The following is a 25,830-nucleotide window of genomic DNA, read 5'->3' on the forward strand; positions in this document are numbered from 1 at the left end:
TTGTTCTCGATGCCATTGATGTGACAAGCCTCCAATAATAATACCTAGGTGTCTTTTGAGAAGGCGATCGGGCCACAGGGTGAGACTCTGTGGCCCCTTGGTGATTTTTGTAGGTGATTCTGAACTTACACCGTGTTGTTCTTGATCGAGGAGAAGAAAAACTGAGCATGTCATTTGGCTTCCGATTATTTCCACTTGGAAGTCCTGTGGGATTCCTGCGAGCACCACCTTCCCCAGTGTGGTGTGCTTGCCAAGAATGCACCACCATTGGCATTTGCTCCTGTCCTGATCAGTGATGGAAGAGCGGGTTAAGCAGGAATGCTACTTCGCTAGTAGTAGCCTCCATTGTAGTGCAGACCTGACTTGATAGCTGACTGAGACCAGGTATTTGAAGCCTGTTGAATTTAGGACTAAATGAAGGTGGAGTTAGCTGCCAAGGGGGTGACAAAGATGTATGCTGCATCAGATCCAATATTCAACAGCCATCTCTCGTCTGTGGCTCTCTTTAGTTAACACAGGTGCAAAACTTTCCGTATGATGAAACAACTCCTCGTTTCTTGGAGAAGGACATGCTCGCAGTTGGTTTTGAATCAGGACTGATACATTGAAGATCTTGGGTATGGGTTGGCTGGGATTTCTTCGTGTTCAGAGTTCAAGGGTGAAAGATAATGGGCCTCATTCCGAGGCTGGCGCTATCCATGGAGTAAATAGCACCATGGTAAGCAACCATGGAGCTATTTACTCCATGGAAATCCGGCATGGTGAATGGAGTAATTACCGGTCCATTCCAAGGTTAGAGGGACCGGTAATTCCCCATTCACCATACCGGTTCCCCATCCCCATTCCTGCCCCCATAGGGCTCAATGGGAATGGGGAAGGAGTAAATTACGGCACCGTAAATTACGGTGCCGTAATTTACTCCAAGGTCCCTTTGCCGGTTGGATTTTTAACGCCTGCTAAAAGCAGGCGTTAAATGCCAACCCGCAAAAGGGAACTCGGAATATGGTGGTAAGTGTTAACGGTCACCGTTGCCATTAACGGTGACCGTTAACCCTTACCGCCAGCCTCGGAATGAGGCCCAATGTCGCTTGGAGTGGAGTGCAGACATTTTTGTTTCCTGACATTCCTGAAGGGAAAGTAGAGAGATGCAATGCATTTTGGGAGGTCACATCCTTGGCCTGAGAGACAAACTTTAAAGTGACTTTAAATAGACCAGCAACATTAAAGGGGGTTTCCCTGATGTTATATGCACTTCTATAGACCTTTGCCATTCTGTGTCCTGGCAAAGAACCTCGGTGTAAGACTTTAAAGATCAGGATCAGCTGTTGTTCCCGGACCCTACTTTATATAAACTATACAAGTTATTCCAGTGGTCAGCCACTCTTCTCAGGCATGTGCATTTTTATGTCACTGCATTTTATCCTTTTTGCTCTGTAAATATTGTCACAAGACGGCTCCGTAGCCCTGTACCTGATTCAGTTTCATTTGTGCTTCTAGAGTGTATCCTTCTATTCAGAGTTTGTGAAGGTTGGCCAGGAACAATGTGACCATTGAGGCAATGCTGTCACAGAAGCTGGTGCTGCTCATATGTCTGCGCCAGGTCTCATTTTCAGGCAAAATGTACAGAATCCCTACGATCGCATCAGAAGATGGTAGTCCACAGCTGAGATTTCCCCTGCCCGGCAAGAACTTACACAAGACCTCCACATTATGACAACATTCCAAAGCGTGACATCATTGTACCACGCCGGGGATGCAACTGATGATGATGTCGGTCGGGGCCTGTAAAAAGGTGATACAAGCCTGGGGGGCTGGACAATATGACAGCTGCATGCTGCACTTCATTTTTGTGGAAATGATGAGTAGGGGATGTATGGCGGAACCTTCTGCATGGTGTTGATTGAGCAAGTAGGACATATTACTGTTATGAGTATTAGAATCTGGCTTTGCGTAGAACTGTTTCTCATAATAATACCACATTGTCTACTGCCTGCAGTCATGTCGGTGGAGACAGCTCTACAGTTAAAGGGCCTCATTAGGACCCAGGCGGATTTCGCGGTGCTAAATGCACCGCGAAGCATGGCGGAAAGCCGCCGATAGCGCCATGGGGGTTGGCGGATTTACCGCCCCATTCCGACCTCGGCGGAGCGGTAAATCCCCAATCCCCATTCTGCCCTTCCCCATTCCCATTTTTGCCCCATAGGGTATAATGGGAGTGGGGAAGGAGTTAATTACGCCACCGTAAAATACGGTGGCGTAATTAACAACGAGGTCCCGTAGCGCCATGGTTTTCTCCGCCTGGTAAAACCAGGCGGAAAAGGCCGCCATGGCGCTACGGGAACTCGTAGTATGGCGGAGAGGTACGCCATGCACTACGCTGGCGTAAAACCCTCTCCGCCAGGGTCCTAATGAGGCCCAAAGAGTGTATCAGCCACTTTTACTCCCTAAGAATAGGCACATACTCAGCAAAAATAAAAATGGAAAGTAAAAATGATCCCAATAAAAAATGGGAAATTGACACATATGAGCTTGTGGCCCTGCTTTGAGCCAAACATTTTGGGACACTTCATCAACACTTTGAGGTCCTCTTTCCCAATGTAATCGTTTTCCGTCAGAGGAAAGTACTCAGGGTCCTCAATGTGTTGGTAAAATTTCCCAATAATCAGATCCCCTTTTTGTCCTGTGATTAAATCAGCATCTGGGGTCTCCTTACTCCACTGGGCAGTTGAGAGTTCATTGTGAGCATTTGTCTGGGACCTAGTGACAGCAGTGACCTGGATTTCCCTCAACAGGGACTCGATCTCAAGGAGATCCCCCTGGATGGCTCCGGTTTTGTCCAACTGAGCAGCCAGGTCATTTCCAGTTTTGTCTGGCCCCTCTATTCTGGAATGACCCTTAATCTTCTTCCAATAGATGGTCATCCCATTAGAGGAGACCAGATCATCAATATTTTGTATGAGCTTGCCATGTTTAAGCGGTTTGTTATTTGCATACAGCATGCCTCTGGTTTGCCAATTGAACAGGTGCGCCACAAACCCATTCCGGACATAAGGCCTCATTCCGAGGTTCGCGTTAAATTTCTGACTTTACCAGCATGGCGGAAATACCGTATCCGCGTTGGTAGCAGGGCGTAATTAGCACCATATTCCGACCTCGCGGGCACAAGCTTTCCGCCATGCTGGTAAACCCCCTAGCGCCATACCGGTAAAGGGCGCATCAAACCCCTTACCGACAACAACCGAGACGTAACTAACACCATCGCCCTCCACGTAGTGCGTAAATAGAGGTGCCCGTAATTAACGATGACCGTAAATTACGGGCACCGGTAAAAACCGTAGACGGAAATTACGTCATCGAACAGGAACGGGAAGCATCATGGCGGCCATCTTTAAAATCACAATCCATTGCAATGCTCTCCATACAGGACTCGTGGGCATATTGTGATAGGCAAAATAGACTCCAGAGACCAGCATCATGCCAAAAGCATTGAAAAAGGGTGCTGCGCGCATCAGGAAGGAGAAATTCTCCCAGGATGAGCTCCAGGTACTCGTCGATACTCTGCATGAACATGCTGAGATTGTTTTCAGCAGCGACATGCGCAGGCCCACCATCCTCAGGAAGAAGGAGATATGGGAGCTGGTCTCGCAGAGGGTGAGCGCTGTCGGAAACACCCCCCGCAGCACGACGCATTGCCGCAAACGCTGGGATGACCTCCGTCTGAGGGTGCGGGCCATCCTCTCAGCAAACCGCAATCTGGCCCTAGAGACAGGAGGAGGCCCAGCCTCACCCATAAAAATGATGCCCTGGGAGGAAACATGTGCGGAGATGATGGGCACAGAAGCCATCGAAGGTGTCGGCGATATGGATTGCGGTGATCCTTCATCAGCTGACGCAGGTGAGTGCCATGAGTGTAAACAGTACATGAATCCCTAATGCAAGTCATCGCCAAGGGCTGGTCAATTAGTCACATCATGTTTGGGTAAACCCCCCGCCCCCCCTCCAATGATGCCGTAACAACTGGGACCCAGGATGATGTCAGGTGCAAGGCTGACACCCATATTGGGCATGCCACACAAAAAGCTGGTCAATGTCAGTCACCACAGTACTCCGCCAACATGAGTGACCCTGCCGACAGTATGCTTTTCCCATCCAAGCAAAGATCACAGTCCCACTCAGCACCCAAATGTCACCAAAACGCTGCTATCCCATCGTAATACCATTGTCTGGAAGTAATTCTGACCCCCAGATCATTGCTCATGCCGTCTCTCTCTTGCCCCCCACAGGCACTGGTCATGAAAGTGAGGACCAGGAAGGCCCCCGTACAAGTACCTCCCGGGGCACAGGCAGGGGACAGCGCACACCTGCAAGCAGGAAGAAGGCACATGCCACACCACCTGCCCCAGCAACCCCCATGGAGGGTACACAACCCCCATCCGTGGCCCTGGACATGCCTGCAGTTCTGCGGGACACATGCCCCACGCTGCACCATGAGGAATCGAGTGCGTCAGGGGAGAATGCTGCCATGTGCATCCTCGATGTGCCAGGCAGCACATGACCAAACACCATTGACAACGTGGAGGAGCCCAATGACTATGTACAGAGCCCAGACACTCCCTCGTACAGCCAGGTTGCCCATAGCGACCCTGGGTCGAGTGACGGCCCAGGGCTCACAGGCGAAGGGGATACACCTGTCTGTCATGAGCCCACTTCCCCTGCAGGAAGTCCTGAAAGTCCTGCAGGCACAACAACACGAAGCTTGCCGACCACATCGCCCACATCAGCTGCAGAAACAGTGCGCTGCCAGCACCTCACGGGCATGATAGAGGAGTTTCTCCGGGACAACCGGGAATCAGGGTTGGTGCTTCATAATGACCTTCAGGCTCTGGGCGAGATCATCAGTACCAGCACAAACCGCATCTGTGCGATGCTTGGCAGGATTGCTGATGCCCTGGAGGCAGCACCCCCCAGACCACAGCCCCAGCAGGAGGTGCCACCCTCCCAGAGCTCCTCCACGCAGACCAGCCCGGTCCGTAGGTCACTGCGCACGATGCGCCGGAATGGAAGGGATGCCCCAGGCTCTGGCAGTGCCCATTGACCGTGCAGCCACACACATGTGGCCAATGCTGCACTGATGGGAACATTGTGGGGTTGTTGTGGGGGGAGGGGGAGGGGGTTGAGGGTGTGTGTGGGAGTTGGGGGTGAGGGTGAGGGGGTGAGGGTGTGTGTGGGAGTTGGGGGGGAGGGGGAGGGGGTTGAGGGTGTGTGTGGGAGTTGGGGGGGGAGGGGGTTGAGGGTGTGTGGGAGTTGGGGGGGAGGGGGAGGGGGTTGAGGGTGTGTGTGGGAGTTGGGGGGGAGGGGGAGGGGGGTGAGGGTGAGGGATCTGTTGCACACGTTTGGACATCATCATACAATACACAGTTTGGTCTATCCTACAATACAGAGTGGACATTAATTATTGTGCATGTGTCTTTTAATGTCTCACAGTGCATGTAGTATATGTATCCCCACTCCCAGTGCCCAATGCCCTGTCATCCTCACCCCCTCAACTGACTTGTGATTCAGAAATATTGCTTGATCAATGCTTGTTGCACGGAACGTCCCTCCCGTGCATCGGCACCGTGTTGCTGTTCTGCCATTCCTTCCTCCTCCTCCTCCTCATCTGGTGGTAGCAGTCCCACGTCAGGGGCAGTGGCACGTTCCGACGGATGCACATGTTGTGCAGCATTACACATGCCATGGTGATCTTGGACACCTTCTCGTGGCTGTAGATGAGGGCCCCACCTGACCGGCTGAGGCAACGGAATCGTGCCTTCAGAAGGCCGAAGGCCTGCTCTATGACCACCCGTGTACGGGTATGAGATCTATTATAGTCCTCCTCGTGCCTGTTTTGGGGGTTGCGGACCGGGGTCATGAGCCACGGTTTCAAAGGGTAGCCAGCATCACCTGCATGAGAGTGGAATGAAGGTAAGTGTTAGTACATTCATGGTGGAGAACTGTGCTAGTCTTACATTGCAGCGTGTGATGACTGGCCATGCACACATGTCCCTGGATACAGTCAACCCATTACTGGTCCGGCCATGTGTGCTGGCCAATGGAATGATGGAGGGGGTAGCTTCTCTCTGATGGGTCATGGTGCGCACTCATGTCTTGTTGCATGTGCATCGTTTATGCATGCAGCAGTGTTGGACTGCATTAATTGATGACTTGCGTAAGACCTGCTGTAAGGGTGTGTTGGTAGTAGTTGGTAGCATACCCTTCATTCAGCACTGATCCCTATCATGGTGATTGGCAGCTATCCTATGGAGGTGCCGAACCAGTCACACGCAGTAGAATCCCTGTTAGACTAACCTCTATGCACTCCCATGGATGACTGTCCTTTGTGTTGAGATGCAGGAGTCAGCGACATGGTGCTATTGCACTGCATGGTGCACGATGACCTTACAGTGTGTAAGGTCCACCGATGTGTGGTGCATGTGTCGTGGTCTTTGGCCAGGGTAACTGTTTGTCAGGTACCATTAGGTGTTGGCTCGTATTCACAACTGTGTGGTTAGGTGGTAATGTGGCGTGCCACTTGTCATGGGGCAGAGTGTTCTGTGAGGTGCACAACGTACAATGGCGTTGACATTCCCTCCCGGGTGGAGTATGCATCCCCCCCCACTTTCCCTCCCGGGTGGAGTATGCATCCCCCCCCACTTTCCCTCCCGGGTGGAGTATGCACCCCCCCCCCCACTTTCCCTCCCGGGTGGAGTATGCATCCCCCCCCACTTTCCCTCCCGGGTGTAGTATGCATCCCCCCCACTTTCCCTCCCGGGTGGAGTATGCACCCCCCCCACTTTCCCTCCCGGGTGGAGTATGCATCCCCCCCCCCACTTTCCCTCCCGGGTGGAGTATGCACCCCCCCCCCACTTTCCCTCCCGGGTGGAGTATGCATCCCCCCCCACTTTCCCTCCCGGGTGGAGTATGCATCCCCCCCCACTTTCCCTCCCGGGTGGAGTATGCATCCCCCCCCCCACTTTCCCTCCCGGGTGGAGTATGCATCTCCCCACCCCCTTTCACAGTGGGGTATGCTGACAACCTACTCAGAGCCCCAATGCACTGCCATGGCCCATAACTGTTACTCACCAAGCAGCCAGGTACGTTGTCCGGCATGTCGGTCCATGTAGCGTGGTAGTGTTGAGTTCCGCAGGACCAAGGAGTCATGAGTTGATCCGGGGTACCGAGCATTGTATTGTGTGATGGCTTTACTGCCATTACACACCATCTGGACGTTGATGGAGTGGTATTGCTTGCGGTTGCGATACGGCACCTCCATGGCATGTGGAACCACCAATTCTACGTGGGTGCAGTCGAGGGCACCTATGCAATTTGGCATGCCTGCAAGTGCATGGAAGGCAGCTTTGGTATCATATATCTCCTGTGGAGTCCGGGGGAGGCATATGTAGTCCCTTCTGTGCTTGAGGAGGGCATCCAGCACTTGGTTGAGTATCCGGGAAATTATTGGCTGTGAAATGCCATGCATGTGCCCCACTGTATGCTGGTAGGTGCCTGTGGCAAGGAAGTGGAGCACGGACACTACCTTTAGTAGAGGGGGGATGGCAGTGCTGATTTCTATGAGGCTCACTATGTCGGTATGTATCAGGGCCACTATGGTGGTTATGGTGTCCTAGTCAAGCCGGTACAGGGTGTGGATCTGCTCTGGTGTGAGGTTGAAGGGGGTGGCTCTGATGCGGGGAATTGGGAGCTGCCGGCGTGGTAATGGTGGCTGCACCGGTTGGGCATGCTGGCCCTGTCTCACCCTCCTTCTCCTCCTGTGTATCCTCTGTGGTGGGGGCTGTGGTTGCTGTGGTTGCTGTTGTTGCTGTTGTCGTAGTTGCTGCCTTGCAAGCAGGGCCTCCATCTCCAGGAATGCTGCTACAATTGGTATCATCTTGGTGTTGGAGGGGGTGTGGTGTGTGGGTGTGCTCCTTTTGTGCTGTGCCAGACTCTATTGCCTCCACCTGTGCTGATTGGGTGCACCTGTTCCTCTTCCAAACACTGATCAGGGTTGTTAACACCTTCCCCGCGATGCCGGTATTAACGCCATGGCAGTAAGGTACTTTGCGCCCTTGTGGAGGTCGTTATTTCCGTGTTCGCTTTGCTTGGAATCGGAGATGGTTTACGCCTTCCCGTTATTTCCGCGATGGTGTGTCGGGCGCGCGACACTGGTCCGCTATTTACGCCATCGTAGTTTACGGTGACGTAAATAGCGGTGTGGCGGGTCAGAATGGCCCGTAACGGTAAAGGAAGTCGTTATTCCTTTACCGGCCTCGTTTTTCCCTTTACGCCGGACTCGGAATGACCCCCATAATCTGAATCAGTGGTTATGACCAGTTCGTGGAGTTGGTCTTGCATGGCAGTGAGGATGGCCTGGTAAACTGTCATGATTCCTGCCCCTCATGTCCCCAGCCCTCCAAGATGTCAGGCTGGCGCCAGGCCACGATCACCTACTCCACTTGGAGTCAGACTTGGCGCTTATGGCACCAGACTCACTCACTCCCATAGGATAACATTGGGGATTGGACTTGTAGTGCATTGATGGGGACAAGATGGATGCCCCCACATATTTCGGTTCCCAGAACTGCATGTGCAGTCTAGTCTTTTGGGTGTGGTTCAGCCCAGAGACACCTGGGATACCCAGGGACTATTTAAGCCACGCCCAGGCTGAGAAACATGTGTTTTCTGCACCTGCAGTGTGACACTCACCCTGTTCAGATCGGTCTCCAGTAGGCCTGCATCTTTCTTTTGCACTCAGCTCATGCAAGAACAAGAACACCGTTAGGAACAGCCTTACCTTGCAGCGCTTCTGCCCATCATTCATCGCTTCTTCTATTCTGCGGGCATCTTCGGCGGAGTCATTCCCATCCCGGCATGCCGTTTTTTAAGGAAAAGGGAAAAGAACAGAAAAAAGGCATTAGTAAGCATTCAGCAAATCTTCGCTTATTTTTAAAGACTGTGCAAGCTTCAAACGCTTACCTGAATCCCAGCCGCTCTGGGGGAACTCTGTCTCCGGAACTTCTCATCCATCTGCAAGAGGGAAAAGACACTCCAGGTTAGTGTAGAAACATCTAGAGGCGCCGCATACCGTGCTTACTCACTGCTTTTCTTCTTCATAACCGGCATCCATGCTGAAAACGTTGCAGCACCTAAAAGATAAAGAAAAAGAACTCAGTTCAATACAAATACGAAAGGGTCGCATCGCACATCGCGCTCTCACTCACCTTCAGCGCTACTCATCCCAGCAGCACGTCGCCATCTCCGGACGCCGGCCATCATCTATGGAGGAAAGGAACAAAGTTAGAGAACTGTTCAAAAGACTCATTATACTTACCTGTCGGACTCTTGCCAGTGAAGTAACTAGGCAGCAACAAGCCCGCATCAATCAACGCGACCCTGCGCTGAAAGCAGGATGGAGAGCACACTTTCCAAGAAAACAAGGTGAGCTGTGGATCAAAGGGATGGGTTGGACCCCAGGGAAGAAGGTGTTCAAGCACACAGAGACAATAGGGAGTTAAACTCTACCAATCCTGTGTTTCAGGCCAAGTCTCCAGTCGAGTAGACTCCAGGGAAGGGTTCGAGGTCGTAAGAGGCCAGAACAGGCTGAGTGACGTCCCCGTGGATACCAGGTGAGCATTACAGAACACAAAGCCTCACATCAAAATCCACCTGGGCGTCATGGGAATGTCAGAAACTGACCAGTTAGCCCACATGTTGGGGCAGCTACGTTCCGAAGTACATGCAGCCAGGCAGGAGACCAACACCCTGACGAGAGAGCTGATAGTAGCCAAAGCACGCATGATTTAAGCAAGCAACTTCTCCAGTCACAAGTAGGGCATGCACCATTGCCGGGAAGCGTGCCCTCGATGCCAGCACCATCAGCCAATCCCGTTCAGATAACCCTTCCTGGGGCAGTTCCCTTGGCCCCGCCCGAACAATTTACAGGGGATCCCAAGAGGTTTGCAACGTTCATGAACCAGTGCCACCTGCACTTCCTTTGTAGACCAGGGGCCTTTCCGAATGACCAATCACAGGTCGCTTTTGTGCTATCCTACTTGAGTGGTAGCGCCGCGGACTGGTCTGTACCCTTTGTGGCCCAAGACAATCCTTTGCTGCATGACTTCAGGGGCTTTTAGCAGGAGATGGAAAAGCTGTTCGCCCGTCGTACTCATGGGCAGGCATTAGACAACAAACTTCTGTCCCTACGCCAAAGGATTCAAGACCTATTAACATACATAGCCACGTTCAATAGACTCGTAGTTGAAGCAGAATGGCCTGTGGAGAAGAGAACCACGTTATTTCATCGGGGGTGCAGGGGGAGCTCAAGGATGTTCTCGCACAAGTGGTGAATCCCCCGAAAGACTGCTCAGAATTCATTGACCTTGTTGTTCAACTGGATCATAGGTTGCAGGACCGAAGAGCAGATCGAACCAGACCAGACCCTCGCCCTATGTATGTACGTTCAAAGGACAATATTGCCCGCACAACTGAAGGTTCAGGAGGACCAATGCAAATTGTGGGGGGTCAGATCCCCCTTGACTAAAGCGGAAAGGGATAAAAGGAGACAGCAGCAGTTATGTCTGTACTGTGGAAGGTCAGGTCATTTCCTTAAATAGTGCCCTGTGAAGCCACCGAGGAGGACGTGGGGTCCACTTGTCGAGTGAAGAAAGTGAACTACAGACCTCCCATTTTGCACTATCTGTGGTCTTGATCAATCACCAACAACCATCTTGGATGCACGCAGTAAGAGCATACATTGACAGTGGAGCCGTTGGGAATTACATCGACCAGGATCTTGCGGCAAAGATGGCGCTTCTGTTACACCCTAAATCAACCACCGACACTGTTACCACTGTCAACAGCACGGAAATAGCTTCTGGTCCAGTATCCCAATGCACTGCAGCTTTAACCCTTCTGTGCCAGGATGGACACCAAGAATCTATCGTTTTCGGCCTCATTAAGGCACCACAGTTCCGGTTGATTTTGGGAATAGCGTGTTTTGTAGCTCACAATCCTCGAATCGATTGGCGAGCCAAAGAATTGGCCTTTCCCGAGACTTGCGCCCACACATGTTATCGCCAAGAGAAACAACCAATAGACACCAGAACCTCCACGCTTGCGACTGTGGCGATCGGCACCCTACCAAGTGAATACCAGGACTTTCAAGATGTCTTTCAGAAAGAACAGGCTAATACCCTGCCACCACATAGACCATACGATTGCCAAATCGACCTGATACCCGGCGCACAAATCCCTTGTGGGCGAATTTATGCAATCACGGAACCAGAAAACCAGCACCTAAAGGCCTATCTTGACCAATACCTGGCCAACGGGTTCATCCGTCCCTTGAAGTCTCCAGCAGCCAGTCCTCTATTCTTCGTACCGAAAAAGGAGGGGGACTTGAGAACGTGCATCGACTATCGCGCACTGAACCACATTACTGTAAAAAACCGCTACCCCCTGCCACTGATCCCTGAATTGCTTGATCAAGTCAAAGAAGCCCAAATCTACACAAAACTAGACCTGAGGGAGGCATATCACCTTGTTCGCGTAAAACAGGGGGACGAATGGAAAAATGCTTTTCGCACCAAATACGGCTTGTACGAATATCAAGTAATGCCCTTTGGCCTTTGCAGTGCGCCTGCAGCATTTTAATACTTCATGAACGATGTCCTACGGGAATTGATTGATGTCTGTGCTCTAGTGTACATCGACGATATTCTAGTATATTCCGCATCAAAGCAGGACCACGTTAGACACGTCCGATCCGTATTGGAGAAACTCTGTGAACACCAGCTCTACGCCAAGTTTCAAAAAGTGCTCATTCCACGTATCCGAGGTGGAATTCCTGGGCTTTATTCTCAGCCCGAATGGAATCCGAATGGATGTACACAAGGTAGATGCTATCCTGAATTGGCCATCCCCAAATTCATTCAAGGGGGTTCAAAGTATGCTGGGTTTTGCAAACATCTACCACCAGTTCAATTCAGGATTTTCGCAAATCGTGCATCCCATCACGTCATTGCTAAGGAAAAGCAACAAAAAGTTCCAGTGGACAACAGAAGCCGAGGACGCTTTTCAGGAACTCAAAGCAAGATTCACATCTGCCCCAATCTTACGCCACCCTCGCCCTGATCTCCCATACCTGGTGGAAACGGACGCCTCAAGCATGGCTATGGGAGCTGTCCTCTCACAAAACGACCCCGAAACGGGCCAGTTACACCCTGTTGCCTTCTGGTCGCGTAAATTCACACCCCGTGAACTCAATTACGCTATCACAGACAAAGAACTCCTGGCCATTAAGTCAGCCTTTAAGGCATGGCGGCATTACCTCTTGGGCGCCAGACACACAATCACCATAATGCAAGGGTATCAGACCCCTGACCCAATAGCAATCATCCTGAGGGAGAAGCTCCTAGGAATCACAGCAACCATAACTCAGAAAGAATTACATGAAGCAATCCAAAACCTGATGAGTCCGGAACAATTACAAGCGTGGAGTGCACAAGGAGAACATTACATGATAAAAGATCAGTTGCCCTACTTCAGGAATCGTTTATCGTTTATTCTTACCAAACCAAGAACTACGAGAACAAGTCATGTCCAGTTATCATGATTCCTTGATCGAGGGCCACCCCGGAATCGCTAAAACCCTAGCCAAGGTAAAACGAAATTATTGGTGGCCCACGTGGCGTAAAGACATTATCCAATTCATCCTATCTTGTGGAGTGTGTGCTCAAAACAAGTCATCCAAGCAGAAACAGGCTGTGCTTTTACAACCATTGGAAATCCCACCAGCACCCTGGCACACGTTGTCCCTCGATTTTATTACTGACTTACCACCCAGTCAAGGGTTTAACACTATTCTTGTGGTCGTGGACCTATTTTCAAAAATAGCACATTTCATTCCTCTTAAGGGGCTCCCAAATGCTTCCACTCTGGCAAAGGTATTTCTTAAAGGCATCGTACGGCACCATGGGTTTCCTTCAGTTTTAGTCTCAGACCGAGGTACTCAATTCGTATCTAACTTCTGGAGAAAATGCTGCTCTATGGCCCAGATCGACATCCGGCTATCCACCAGTCACCATCCCCAAACGGATGGTCAAACTGAGAGGACAAATCAGACGCTCGAGCAGTATCTGCGTTGCATGTTACACCAAGCTGAAGGAAGCTGGTTCGACCTATTATGGATAGCTGAATATGCTTATAATAATTCCCTACACACCAGCACTGGGCAGACACCCTTTTATACCATGTATGCAGATACCCACGTACTTCTGAGTTGGACGATCCTACAACCCTGGAAATGCCAGCAGTCAAAACCTTGCACACAACCATTTCTCAAACCTTTAAAAGGGCAGCTGAACACCTACTTCAAGCTAAGAATCGCCAAAGGAGGTTTGCTTATCAACACTGAGCAAAGGCCCCCAACTACCAAGTGGCAGACAAAGTCTGGCTGGCGTCTAAACATGTGTCCATTAAAGGAACCCGAACTTTCCGTCCAAGATACCTGGATCCATTCACCGTCCCCTCCTGATAAATCCTGTGGCGGTCAGACTAGCTTTGCCATCAAACATGCAGATTCATCCTGTGTTCCACGTGTCTCTCCTTAAACCTGTTCAACCTGGGACCCGGGTAGCAAAGCCACCGCAGCCAGTAGTAGTCGCCGGGGAGCCAGAATTCGAAGTCAAGGACATCCTGGATTCAAAGTACGTCAGATCCAAATTATACTACTTAGTAGACTGGAAGGGGTATGGTCCACAAGACATGGGAGCCTTGTGAGTACATCCATGCACCTCGCTTGCTTAGACGATTTCATCAAAACCATCCAAACAAACCAGGACCAGACAGAAGAGCCACCTTGAGAGGGGCCTTGGGGGGGAGTGCTGTCATGATTCCTGCCCCTCATGTCCCCAGCCCGCCAAGATGTCAGGCTGGGACCAGGCCACGATCACCTATATGGCACTCAAGGGCCTCTTCATCCCTCCAAAGACCCACTCAGAGTCAGACTTGGCGCTTGTGGCACCAGACTCACTCACTCCCATAGGGTAACATTGGGGATTGGACTTGTAGTGCATTGATGGGGACAAGATGGATGCCCCCACATATTTCGGTTCCCAGAACTGCATGTGCAGTCTAGTCCTTTGGGTGTGGTTCAGCCCAGAGACACCTGGGATACCCAGAGACTATTTAAGCCACGCCCAGGCTGAGAAACATGCTTTGTGTTTTCTGCACCTGCAGCGTGACACTCACCCTGTTCGGATCGGTCTCCAGTAGGCCTGCATCTTTCATCTGCGCTCAGCTCCTGCAAGAACAAGAACGCCGTTAGGAACAACCTTACCTTGCGGCGCTTCTGCCCATCATTCATCGCTTCTTCTGTTCTGCGGGCATCTTCGGCAAATACGAAAGGGTGGCATCGCGCTCTCACTCACCTTCAGCGCTACTCATCTCAGCAGCACGTTGCCATCCCCGGACGCCGGCCATCATCTAAGGAAGGAAAGGAACGAAGTTAGAGAACTGTTCAAAAGATTCATTATACCTACCTTTCGGACTCTTACCAGTGAAGTAACTAGGCAGCAACGAGCCCGCATCAATCAACGTGCCCCTGCGCTGAAAGCAGGACGGAGAGCACACTTTCCAAGAAAACAAGGTGAGCTGTGGATCAAAGGGAAGGGTTGGACCCCGGGGAAGAAGGTGTTCAAGCACACAGAGACAATAGGGAGTTAAACTCTACCAATCCTGTGTTTCAGGCCCAGTCTCCAGTCGAGTAGACTCCAGGGAATGCTTCAAGGTCGTAAGAGGTCAGGACAGGATGAGTGACGTCCCCGTGGATACCAGGTGAGCGTTACATAAACTGCCATCACCTCTGCCACCTGACTACTGCGGGGAGCGATTTTGTACCAAGCGGAGGGCTGCGAGGCATCATTCACCCAGGCATTCCCAATGCGAGCCACCATCTCCTTTTCCCCGTTGTTGTCAACATGGTAGGAGCACCCGTCCACATAAACTGTGAGCATCCCCTTGCACTTGTCTTCTTCATAGACTTTGTGCGGGGAATTCAGGTAGGCCTCCATGTTGTCTTGAATCCAGGAAGTAATTCTGAAATTACTCACATTTCCGGCCAGGATTCTGTCGCTTTGGAGGTATTGCAAAGGCTGGTGGGGAGTCTCTACTATGATGTGCTCCCCCTGGATGAACGGACAGTAATTTTTCAATGCCCACACCATTGCCAGGAGTGCCTTCTCACAATCGTTGAATGTTTCCTCCACAGAGGATAAAGTCTTACTTGCATAGGAGATTACTTTATTGACCTTGTCATGCTTTTGGTGTAATACTGCTGTCAAGCATGTATTCGACAACTCTGTCTCCAAGAAGAACTCCTTGTTTTTGACAGGGTAAGCTAGTCAAGGTGCTTGTGAGAGACTTGTTTTGAGTTGCTTTACTGCCTCGGCTTGTTCTGGACCCCACTCCCTGTTGACCCCCCTTCAACAGATGGACCAGGGGTCTCATGACCTCTGCGTAATCCTCAGTGAACTTCCTGCTGTAATTAGTCAGTCCAAGGAGGCTTTTTAGCTCACGCAGAGTTGTGGGGTCTATTAGTTTTAGTAGTGCTTCTACTTTCTTCGCCTGTGGACAGAGACTCTTATGAGTTATTTCATGTCCCAAGAAGTTGACATGGGTCCTGCACCACTGAACCTTCTGGAAGGACAGTTTTGCTCCAGCAACCCTTAACTGGATCAGAACATAACGGATTTCTGCTGTGTTCCTCCACGGTTGAGCTTTTGATCAGGACATCATACACATAGGCCTGGTTACCCCTTTCACTCAAGTTGGGCATGGCCTTGTGTAGCAAGATGTTGAATTTGTTGCCGAAGTTTATGTATCCGAAGGGGGTCCGGGTCCACGTGTACAGCTGCCACCGAAGGAAAAGGCCAGCTTGTACTGGTCCTCCCTACTGACAGGCACAGTCCGGTATCCATTTGTCAGGTCAATGGCAGCTTTGGCACCTTTGACCCCTGGATCTGGGCCAGCCCCTGGTCAATGTAGGTAAGAGGCCATCGGGACATGTGGACCCGTTTGTTTAGCTCCCTAAGGTCTGCGCAAAGTCTCCATTCGCCATTCATATTTAAAATCCCTAGAACCAGATTATTAAAGGTGCTGTGAACTGGACGAATTATCCCACGGGACTCTAGGTTTTTGATTATTTCTGTCAGGGACTCCATAGATGCGAGAGGCAAGCGATATTACTTCACAAACACAGGAGTCATCCCAGGGTCCGTGAGAGTTGATGTAGTATGTATCTCGGTGCGACCACAGTCGTACAAGTCCACAGCAACAATATCTTGAAAATCTAAGAAAACCTGTTTCAACTTTTGCTTTTGCTTCTCAGTCTCACAGGCATCAGCGAGGTCGACCCGCTCTTCAACCATTTGCCTGAAGCCTGGAAAGACTTAGGGTTTTGCGATCTCAGCGACCTCCTCCAGTTGTGTGGAGAGGTCTCTGGTTAGGGTGTTGATCTGGACAGAGGGTTTCAGGTCGGAGAGGCTATCACTGTGGACTTCGAAGATCACTTCATCCTTCCTGATGTCACAGGTCACTTCTTCCCCCCGGTAGGGGCAGAAGGAATACACCAGGAAATCCCCCCCCTGCCGGGTGAAGATCCTTTCTGGCGGTATGTCATCGTCATTGTCATGGCAGTCATTGGTGATTGGTCCTATCAGTTAATTTCCTAGATCCATGGAAAAATGCTGGTCATCAACCTCCATTCCAATAATGGTGCCTGCGCCGAGTGATACTCCTGAGGTCGCTGTTATCCAGCACTATTGGAATGGTGTTGTGCTCTTCATTGACTAACGGTGTTGGGTTTTACCCCAACCCCTGCTGTTGGAGATGGGCATTGAGGTGTACATATGCTTCTGGATTTTGTAGTTTCTGTCCTCTTTTAATTTTCAAGTCCAGTAGGAATTGTCGGGTCCGTCTTGGATTGGTCCTCTCCATTTGAACTTCAACTGCATACAGCAGCAATAGGGCTGACCGAAATGCTTTTTTAGAATCATCAAAGCCTATGGTATTGCCCCCTAGTCAGGACCAGGCCTTGTAGTTTATAAGATCCAAATTAATTGCAAACCGATTGAGAATGTCACTGCCTAAATAGAATGCAGCAGGGACATCTCGCACAACCAATAGTTATGAACTATGCTTTTGGCACCTATAGACATTTTGAGCATACACCTGCTAGGCAGGAGATGTTTGGATTTGGGAGTTTCCAGGCCCTTTTCCCACTTGTCAATCAATTTAAATGTGGGAATGGTTGGATCTTTTGGGAACTTTCTGAACATGGCTTCGCTGATGAAGTTCTTTCCGTTGTTCACGCACACACTGGCGAGAACAGACTCTTCCCCTCATTTAACTGAATAGGGGGGAACAACTGTTCTCTTATTTTCTGAATGTCAGCTAAACTTTGAGCTGGTTTTTCATCACTTTGGACTATAGAATTGGGATTTTCAGATTGTGAATTGCTGTAAAAGTTCAACGTATTTCCTTCCAGTTTGGAATGCCACTTGAAACAGGAAGGTTAATTTTCAGGAATGGAGAGGAGTTCCCATCACCAGTTTGTTGTCCTACAGCAATTAATGTAATGTCAGGTATATGATTATTTTGGAAATGAAACTCAATATGATCAGACTTTTGTTCAACCATGTGGCATGTGCCATTTAAACTAACATGGTTGACAATTTGTTTTAATTTTATTATCTTGTTAGTCTGAGTCAAGAGGACCTTGTTCACACAGTATATTAGGGGAGACAACCTGCGAAGTATGTCGTTCCCTAATAAACAGGGGGTTCCCTCTGGAGTCACAACAATGACCGGGTGTTTCACCTTATGTCACCCAATTTTAATTCCCAGATCCATAGTCCTCTTGACAGGAATTTCATTCCCGTCGAAGTTCTGGAGTTATCCAGGAAGAGGGTTGAGAGGGATCTGGTGTCTGTCCCCCCTTCCTGAATTTAGCTGCTCAAAGGCCCTTTTTTATGTTTTCAAAATTCATTGTATTGATCGTTTTAAGTACATGAATAGTCGAACATCAACATGACAACTCTCAAAAGGTTAGCTTGGAAAAACTCTTGCCTAGTCAATCATTCAACAATTAACTTGGGTCTTAACTCCCATCCCTCCCGCCCCCATTCCCCTATGGAGACTCGACGGAACGCAGATAGAAGTTCTTGGGTCGTGGGCATTGTATTTCATGGGGGATCCTGGCGCTTGGTGTGGTCTTGAGTCATTTATATGCTCCAGGAAAGGTGCCCACTTCATTTCTCTGCTCAGGGATATTCCATGAATGGCCTTTGAGAGTTCTCTGGCTTTTCGGGCCCATGTTTGCTCAGAGGGGAGGCATTTAGCTTTCCAGCTTACTGTGAGACAGGCCCTGGCTGCCAGCAATAGGAAGTGAGTCATGTTGGAGACTTTCACCAGGCGCCCTTCTTGTTCTTCTAGCCCAAAAAGCACAAGCCTTGGATCAATGTTGAATTATGTTCCTAATCCATGCCAGCACCTCCCTCCAGAATGTTTGTGTTTTGGGGCATGACCACCACATAGGCCAGGAGTCGGCAGTGTTCCTGCACTCCCTCCAGTACTGAGGGTTGGTCCGATCAAACATTTTGGAGAGCCTTAATGGGTCGTATTGCCACCTGTGCAATAGTTTTATTCCATTGTACTGCGCTGAAATTGATGTTTCCTGCACTGTTTTGCATATTTTTGTCCAGAGCTGGTCCGACATTAGTGGGCCTAGATCTTTCTTCCATCTTTTTTTGAGGCTCTCAAGGTTGTTTCTTCGCTTCCCTATCAGTGAACCGTACAGGCGAGATGTGAGGCCTCTGCTCGATTGGGTCTCATTGAGTATCTGTTCAAAGGTGGTGAGGTCTCTTTGGAGCATGTCTTTCCATGCCGGAGTCGTGAGCACCCCTTTCAATTGCAGAAACATAAACACTCCGAGAGGTCCCAGTTGCAGCCCTGCTTCCAGATCCTGAATTAATATACACCCCAACTGTTTCTAGGCCTCCCTCCCCTCATACCATCTTTGATAGCAGTTTGGTTCTTGGATTTTGTCTCTGATGGGCGGACGCCAAATACAACTTAGTGGGGAGGGCCATGTTGTGAGACCTTTAATTTCCCTCTTGTTCCACCACATCTTCATGATGGGGCCCATTGCAAAGTGCTTCAGTACACTCTTAGGGAATGCTTTTTCAGGAGCCCATATCTTTTCACCCAGTGTTAGCGGTCTGAGTCTATAATTTTCGATGGCCACCCACTGTTTCTGGCTGTCGCTTCTCAGGTGCGGAATGAGGGCACGGTACTGGGCTGCCCGGTAGTAAGCATAGGGGTCTGGCAGATCTACTCCTCCCTTTTCCTTTGGCTGGATTAAGGTGTCATAGGAGATGTGTTGCTACTTCCCCAGCCAAATTAATCTTGTGAACATGACTTTCAGCTCAGCAAAGTGCGACGTAGGGATGGCGATTGGTAGCATGTGGTATTGATATAGGATTTGGGCAGTATTACCATCTTTATGGCATTTAGGCGACTTAGCCATGATACCGTGAGCTTGCCCCACCTTTCCAAGTCTTTCCAGCAGCAGCGGCGGTAGGTTTTCCCCATACAGGTCATCGAGGTCCTTGGTGATTTTGATCCCCAAGTATTTTAGATTCTGTTGCGTTGTGGATATTCCACCTGCGAGTGTGCTTATGTCTCTGAGGTTCACTAGGACCTTATACTTAAAGAGGGATGATTGTTCTTCGTTTACCTTTAGACCTGCCCATTTACCAAATTCTTTCAATGTTCGTAGCAGTCGTGGTATTGACTTGTCAGGGTCTGTTAAGTAAAGCATTATATCGTTGGCGAACATGGCTAGTTTATGCTTTGTATCGCTGACAACAATTGCCTTGATGGCTGGATCGTTCGTTATTACCTTGCCGAGCGGTTCGATTGACAGGGCGTAAAGAAGCAGGGACAAGGGGCAACCCTGTCTCGTTCCCCTGGTCAGGCTAAATTTTCTTTAGAGTTTGTTGTTCACAGCCACTCTGCCCTTTGGATTTTTGTGAATAGCTTGTATCCCTGTTATGAAATGTTTTCCGAACCCCATGCTTCTTAGAGTAGCCCAGAGGAATGCCCACTCCACCCGGCCAAAGGCCTTTTCTGAGTCCACACTCAGGAGCGCATGATCCCCTGTTATTCTCTTAGAGTGTTCTATAATGTCTAGGGTTTTTCTCATGGCATCTGACCCTTGTCTCCCTTTAATGAAGTCTGCTTGGTCTGGGTGTATCAGGCTAGGCATTAGGTCTTCCATTCGTCTGGCAAGGACTCTTGCATATCCTTGGCTTCGGTATTCAGCAATGAAATTGGTCAGTAGGATTTGCATGAGGTAGGTCTCTTTCTGCTTTGGGGAGCACCACTATGTGTGCTACTGAGAAGGAGGACGGGGCCTGGCCGGAGTCGCATATGTAGTTGAATAATTTAGCAAGGTGTGGGGATAGAGCCTTTGTGAAGTGTTTGTAAAAGCTCATCGTATAGCCATCTTCACCTGGGGCCCCTCTAGTCGGAGGCGTTTTATTTCCGCTTCCACTTCTTTGGGGGTTATTGGGTATTCCATGGAAGGCTTGCTCTGCGTTTCTAAGGTGCATTAGACCAGCATTCTCTATGTATTCCCCTATATCTGCTCCCTCCCTGTCTCCCTCTGACGTGTACAGTTTGGCATAGCATTCGGCAAATTGATTGGTTATTCCTTCTGGGGAATGTACCAAGCCACTGTCCTCTGTTCTGATCCTATACACCTATCTTTCTGCTCTCTGGGTTCTCAGTCTGTTAGCTAGCATCTTGTCTGCCTTGTCCCCTTTTTCTTAGAATTTCTGCTTTAAGAGTGTCAGTTTTCTCAGAACGGCACCCTTTCCTAGTGCTTTCAGCTCTTCCCTTTTCTGTTTAAGCGTTTCTATATGATCCCCTCTATAGGAGCCAAGGGTGTGTAGCCTATACTCCAGACAAGAGATATCTTTCCTAAGCTTCTCCTCCTGCATTTTCCTTTCTCTTTTTCGCAGGGCCCCTGGCTTCATCAGGTGCCCCTTCCAGACTGCTTTTCCAGCTTCCCAAACTGTTGTGATCCCTACCTCCCCATCCCCATTAATCTGGAAATATTCCTGTATTGCTTTGTCTAAGTCCTGGGAGTACAGCTTATCCTTTAGAAGGAATTCTTTACAACGCCATTTGGTTTCACGTCGACTAAGCCTCTCCATTTCTAGTGTCGCCGTGACCATGTCATGGTCTGACCATCCAACTGGACGAATCTCACTACTCTTAATTGATGAGGTAGTCCCTCTGGCAACCAGCATGTTATCGATTCTGGTGAACATCCCGTGGACCGCGGATCTAAATGTAAAGCCATTTGCAGTTGGGTTAATTGTCCTCCAGATGTCCACCAGATCGGTCTCCATGAGGCAGTTACAGAATTCACTAATTTCCTCCTTGGGGAGGTGTCTGATTATCATCTGCATGGCTTGCCTGTCCATTTGGGGTTCTGCTCAAGTATTAAAGTCTCCCCCTATTACTATACAGCCTCTGGCGGCCCTCACTATTGCCGAGAGGGCCTCCTTATTGAATTTTCTTTTGCCTTGATTCGGCGCATAAACCCCTGCGAGTGTGATGGGGGTCCTTTCCCATTCACCCCGTACTAACAAGAGCCTCCCTTCCATCAGTGATTGTACCACCGTGTTTTCCAACTTGAATCTCTTGTGGAGAATCATACCTACCCACCCTCTCTTCTGGCCTGCTGAGGCCCCGTATATTTGCCCCATTCCTCTCCCTCTCAGTGGTTTTTCTTCCCCCGCCTTTAGGCTAGTCTCTTGAACAAAGGGCAGATCCAGGTCTGCTCTATCAAATTCTTGTGCCACTAGTGATCTTTTAGTGGGTGAGTTGATCCCTTTGACATTGAGGGTACCTACTTTCAAGGATCCTATCTCTGGCCTTGGCTTAGTTAGTGTTGCCATTTTCAGGTTGGGTCCCACCAAGTTTGTATCTTCCCTCCCCAGTATTCCTTGTGTTTGGTTTGTCGCTTTGCACCCAGAGACTCTTGTGTTTGTCTGCCCCATCTTGTGTCTCCATCCCTTCCCTCCACCCCCTGTACTATTAACAAATTTAAACCTGTTTACTGAACTGTGAGCGTGAGATAACCCATTAACTGAAATGCAGTCATTGTGCCTGACCAAGGTTCTTTGGGTTGGGACTCCCTCTTAAAGTTGAGGGTCCCTAGGTTTAAGACATGACCCTCACAGGGAACTCTTTTGCGAATCCCTCTCCCTCTGTATAATTGTAGCGTTTGGTTTCCTTGGTGTTCTGCATCCTTTTTGCGCCTTCATGAAGGCTTTGTTGGTGACTCTGGGCTTAGTTGGGCATATTTTTTACCAGCTTTGGATCTTTTCCGCCATTGATGGGGTTTGTCTGTCTCTTGAGCCTTTGGCACTTAGTCTTGACTGGGCCCAGTCGGGGATCTGTCGTTCTGGTCTGTTAGGTTTTGTAGTACCTGCTTTGCATCCCCAGTGTTAACCACTCGGTATTCCTCCCCTTTCCATTCGAAGGTGGGATATCCCCATCTGTACCTCACGGCTTTCTCTGTTAGCCATGCAGTGAGGGGTCTTCACGCTCACCTTCTGTTTAGCATAAAATTTGATAGATCCTGGAACAAGACGTCTTGTGTCTGTTTCGCTTTGAGGAGGATTTCTCATTTTTCCTTGTAGCTTAGAAACTTTACTACCATTGATCGTAGTCCACCTGCAAATGCGCGGACCCCACTGTGGGCCCTTTCGATGTGTACGGTCTTGCACCCTTCTGTTGCGAATAGCTGCTTTATTATTTCCTGGACTTTCCTCTCAACAATGGCAGGCGTTTCCCCTTCTGTCTTTAATAGGCCGATTATTCTTAGGTTGGACCTTCTTTCCCTGTTTTCCATGTCATCCATCTTGTATTCAACTTCATTTCCATTAGGTTTGTATTGACTTAGTTATGCTCCAGGTTCTCAACTTTACTCTCGATGGATTCCACTTTTCCCCTGATTTCTGAGATAGAGACTTGTATGTCAGACCGTAATGCGTGGATTTCTGGCATGATTCCTGCTATGTCATCATTTGTTGCTACCACGGTCATTTTGGCGGTCGTTGTTGGTTCTGGAGTCACCCCTCTTCTGTATTGCTGTAGTCTGTCTAGGCTTCCCCCTGCAGACGGCCCTATTCATTTCTGCTCAATCCTTATGGGATTCTTGGCAGGGCTGTCGGAGGGCTTCCCAGGAGTTTCTCTTATGGGATCCAGGTTTCTTCCTGTTTATTCCGGATTCTGTTGAGGTTGGTGGCAGCACGCCACGTCCCTTTGCACCTTCTTCTGCCGGAGGGCGGGCGTATGCGATTTGATGCAGGAGCTATAGCACGCTCCTACTGGCGGGCTCCCCCAGGTTGTGCAGGTGATCCTGGTTATCTGTTAATTTTAGTGTTGACCTGCCTTTGCCAGCACTCAGATGTCCTGCTTGGCTTTTCTGTACACAGTCTTATTAGGCACTTCGACCCCCTTTCCGGGGGAGCTGCTCACTTGCTCCCTGTACACTTAATAACAAGACACCAGGGAGGACACTTGTGATGTTGACCCTAGAGGCGGTTTGTTTGGCCCTGAATCATTGTTTCCCACCCTGGGCTTGGTATGTTGCAGGGATAATGTTGCTTCGCCCCTGCTATTTTTCATGATGATTCCTGGCAGCTTAGGGGTCTATGGGCAATCAGTACATTCCCAGATGTGACAGTGCCTCCCCCTTATGTCTTTACGCCCCAGAGGTGGGCTCCAGTAAGTGCTCAGGGGCCTGTGCGTACTGCCTCCCTTCCCTTCAGGGTATGGTTGGTGTGTTTCAAGCGGGCGCGTGGGGTTGGTGGAAAGGAAAGCTTCTTACCTTCTTTCCTTCCATTGCCATGTCTCAGGTGAGGCTCTCACACCCTCGGGTACTGCGTAGAGTCCTGGAGGCTGTCAATGCTGGTTATCAGAGTCCCAATGCTGCTCCTCTGTTGAGATGTTCAGGAGGCGTAGGTAGGGCTACTGAAGAATTTCGGTAATGGGCTACTTGCACTTTCAGCCCTATTGTCTGATAGCGGGTCGCTCGATCTCGTCAGAGCCTATCGATCAGCGCAGCATGGTACCGGCTTCCCGACACAGACCCTTTGTACCGCCTGTGCGCTTCTCCCCTTCAGCCCCCCGTAAACGCTGTCGAGTGAGTCCTCACGGGCCGGGGGAACCTGGCCTGGGGGACTGAGGATCCGGATCGGCCACTGGGCTCGGTCTGAATGACATCACTCGCCTCTGTTACTGATGTTTGCTCCTCCTTGGGTTTCTTCTCCTGAATGCTCTGGGAGAATCCGGCTCAAATTCCGCCTCAGGCTCGATGGCAGCTTGTTGCTCTGGGGGGCGTTGCTTCCCAAAGCCTGGACTTTCTGCCGGCACCCGGCCGTTAGGTCTCGGGCTGGCGTTTTGGCGCTCTTCCGCACTGGGCCTCTGCGTTCCGTATCTGGTGGTGGAGGGGGCTGGCTAACCGTCCTCAGTCGATTCTCCTTAAGGTCTCCCCCTATACCATTTCTCGGTGCGGTATCTAATGCTCCTCGGTTCACCCTTCCACCTTTTGTATTTTCATTTCGGAGAGGGGTCATATAATGCTCTTTGTCATCTCCATATTCCCTGTTGGGTCGGGAGCCTCGGATCAAGCGCCCATCGTCGTCCGCGCCCCCTAGTGGTCTCTCAAAGGCTCTTTTTGACAGAAGAGTGGCTTGGGATCCGGTGTCCACCAGTGCTGAAAATGCACATTGCCCTTGCACTTGGACGGGGGCGTAGAATCTACCTTCTTTCTCCTCCAAGGGGAAAGGTAAAGGGGATTTTGGGCAAGCTGGGCGGTCAATTTCTATATTTTGGACTCTATGCCTGAGTCTGGGAAGTTGTATCAAAAATTTGTCATCCTGAAATATGTGGGATTTCGGAATCCCCTTTTTCCCTTAGCTCTGTGCTATCGCCCTTTACCTGGTAGCAGTCACTAGAACAAGTTTGTCGGAAGGAACCCTCCCTTAATATTTTATTCTCAGGATGACAATTCTGGGGTTCAAGGATGGGTGACTCTGAATCAGTCCCCACAACCACCCAGTCTTCATTCAGGTCTCTTGGGACCCATTTTTCTTTGGGAGAAACTCCCCCGTCCCTGAAGGAGAAGATTTTCTTCCCAGAATCCTCTAAGGATTCTTCCCCTTCAAATTGGAGGACACTGGGCCTCATTACGAGTCTGGCGTTAACCGAGGCGGTAAACCCCCTGGTTAACGCCGGACTCGTATTACCATTCCGCCTCTGTGATTCCCGGAATTACCGGGGCATTACAACCCCGGTTTTCCGGGAATCACGGAGGCGGAATGGTGTAAATCCCCATTCCCATTGAGTCCTATGGGACTCGATGGAAATGGGGATCATGGAAACACCGGCAGCATCTCGTAATGCTGCCGGTGTTTCCTCGTCCGCCTGCATGCGGGAGGTGTTAAACCTGCCAGGTAATTCCTGGCGGGAACATCACCTCCCGTCTGCAGGGGTCGGACTCAGGCGGTCCGGAAACAACGGTGGTGGCGGGTTTACTGCCACCGTTATTTCCGGACCGCCTGGGTCGTAATGAGGCCCACTGACTTCCTCCCCAAAATGGGTCTTTTTGATGTCTTTGTCTCTCCTAACCACTCTCTGTTCCCTGGGTTGCAA

General features: G+C 50.1%; 1 protein-coding gene across 1 annotated transcript in view; it reads left to right on the forward strand.

The window, feature by feature from the left end:
* Positions 1-25,830, forward strand: part of INCA1 (inhibitor of CDK, cyclin A1 interacting protein 1) — a 1,084,285-nt gene that overhangs the window by 94,251 nt on the left and 964,204 nt on the right. The window lies entirely within an intron of this gene.

The sequence above is a fragment of the Ambystoma mexicanum genome, chromosome 1p (genome assembly GCF_040938575.1).
Source record: "Ambystoma mexicanum isolate Mex_15411 chromosome 1p, UKY_AmexF1_1, whole genome shotgun sequence".
Classification (NCBI taxonomy): Eukaryota; Metazoa; Chordata; class Amphibia; order Caudata; family Ambystomatidae; genus Ambystoma; species Ambystoma mexicanum.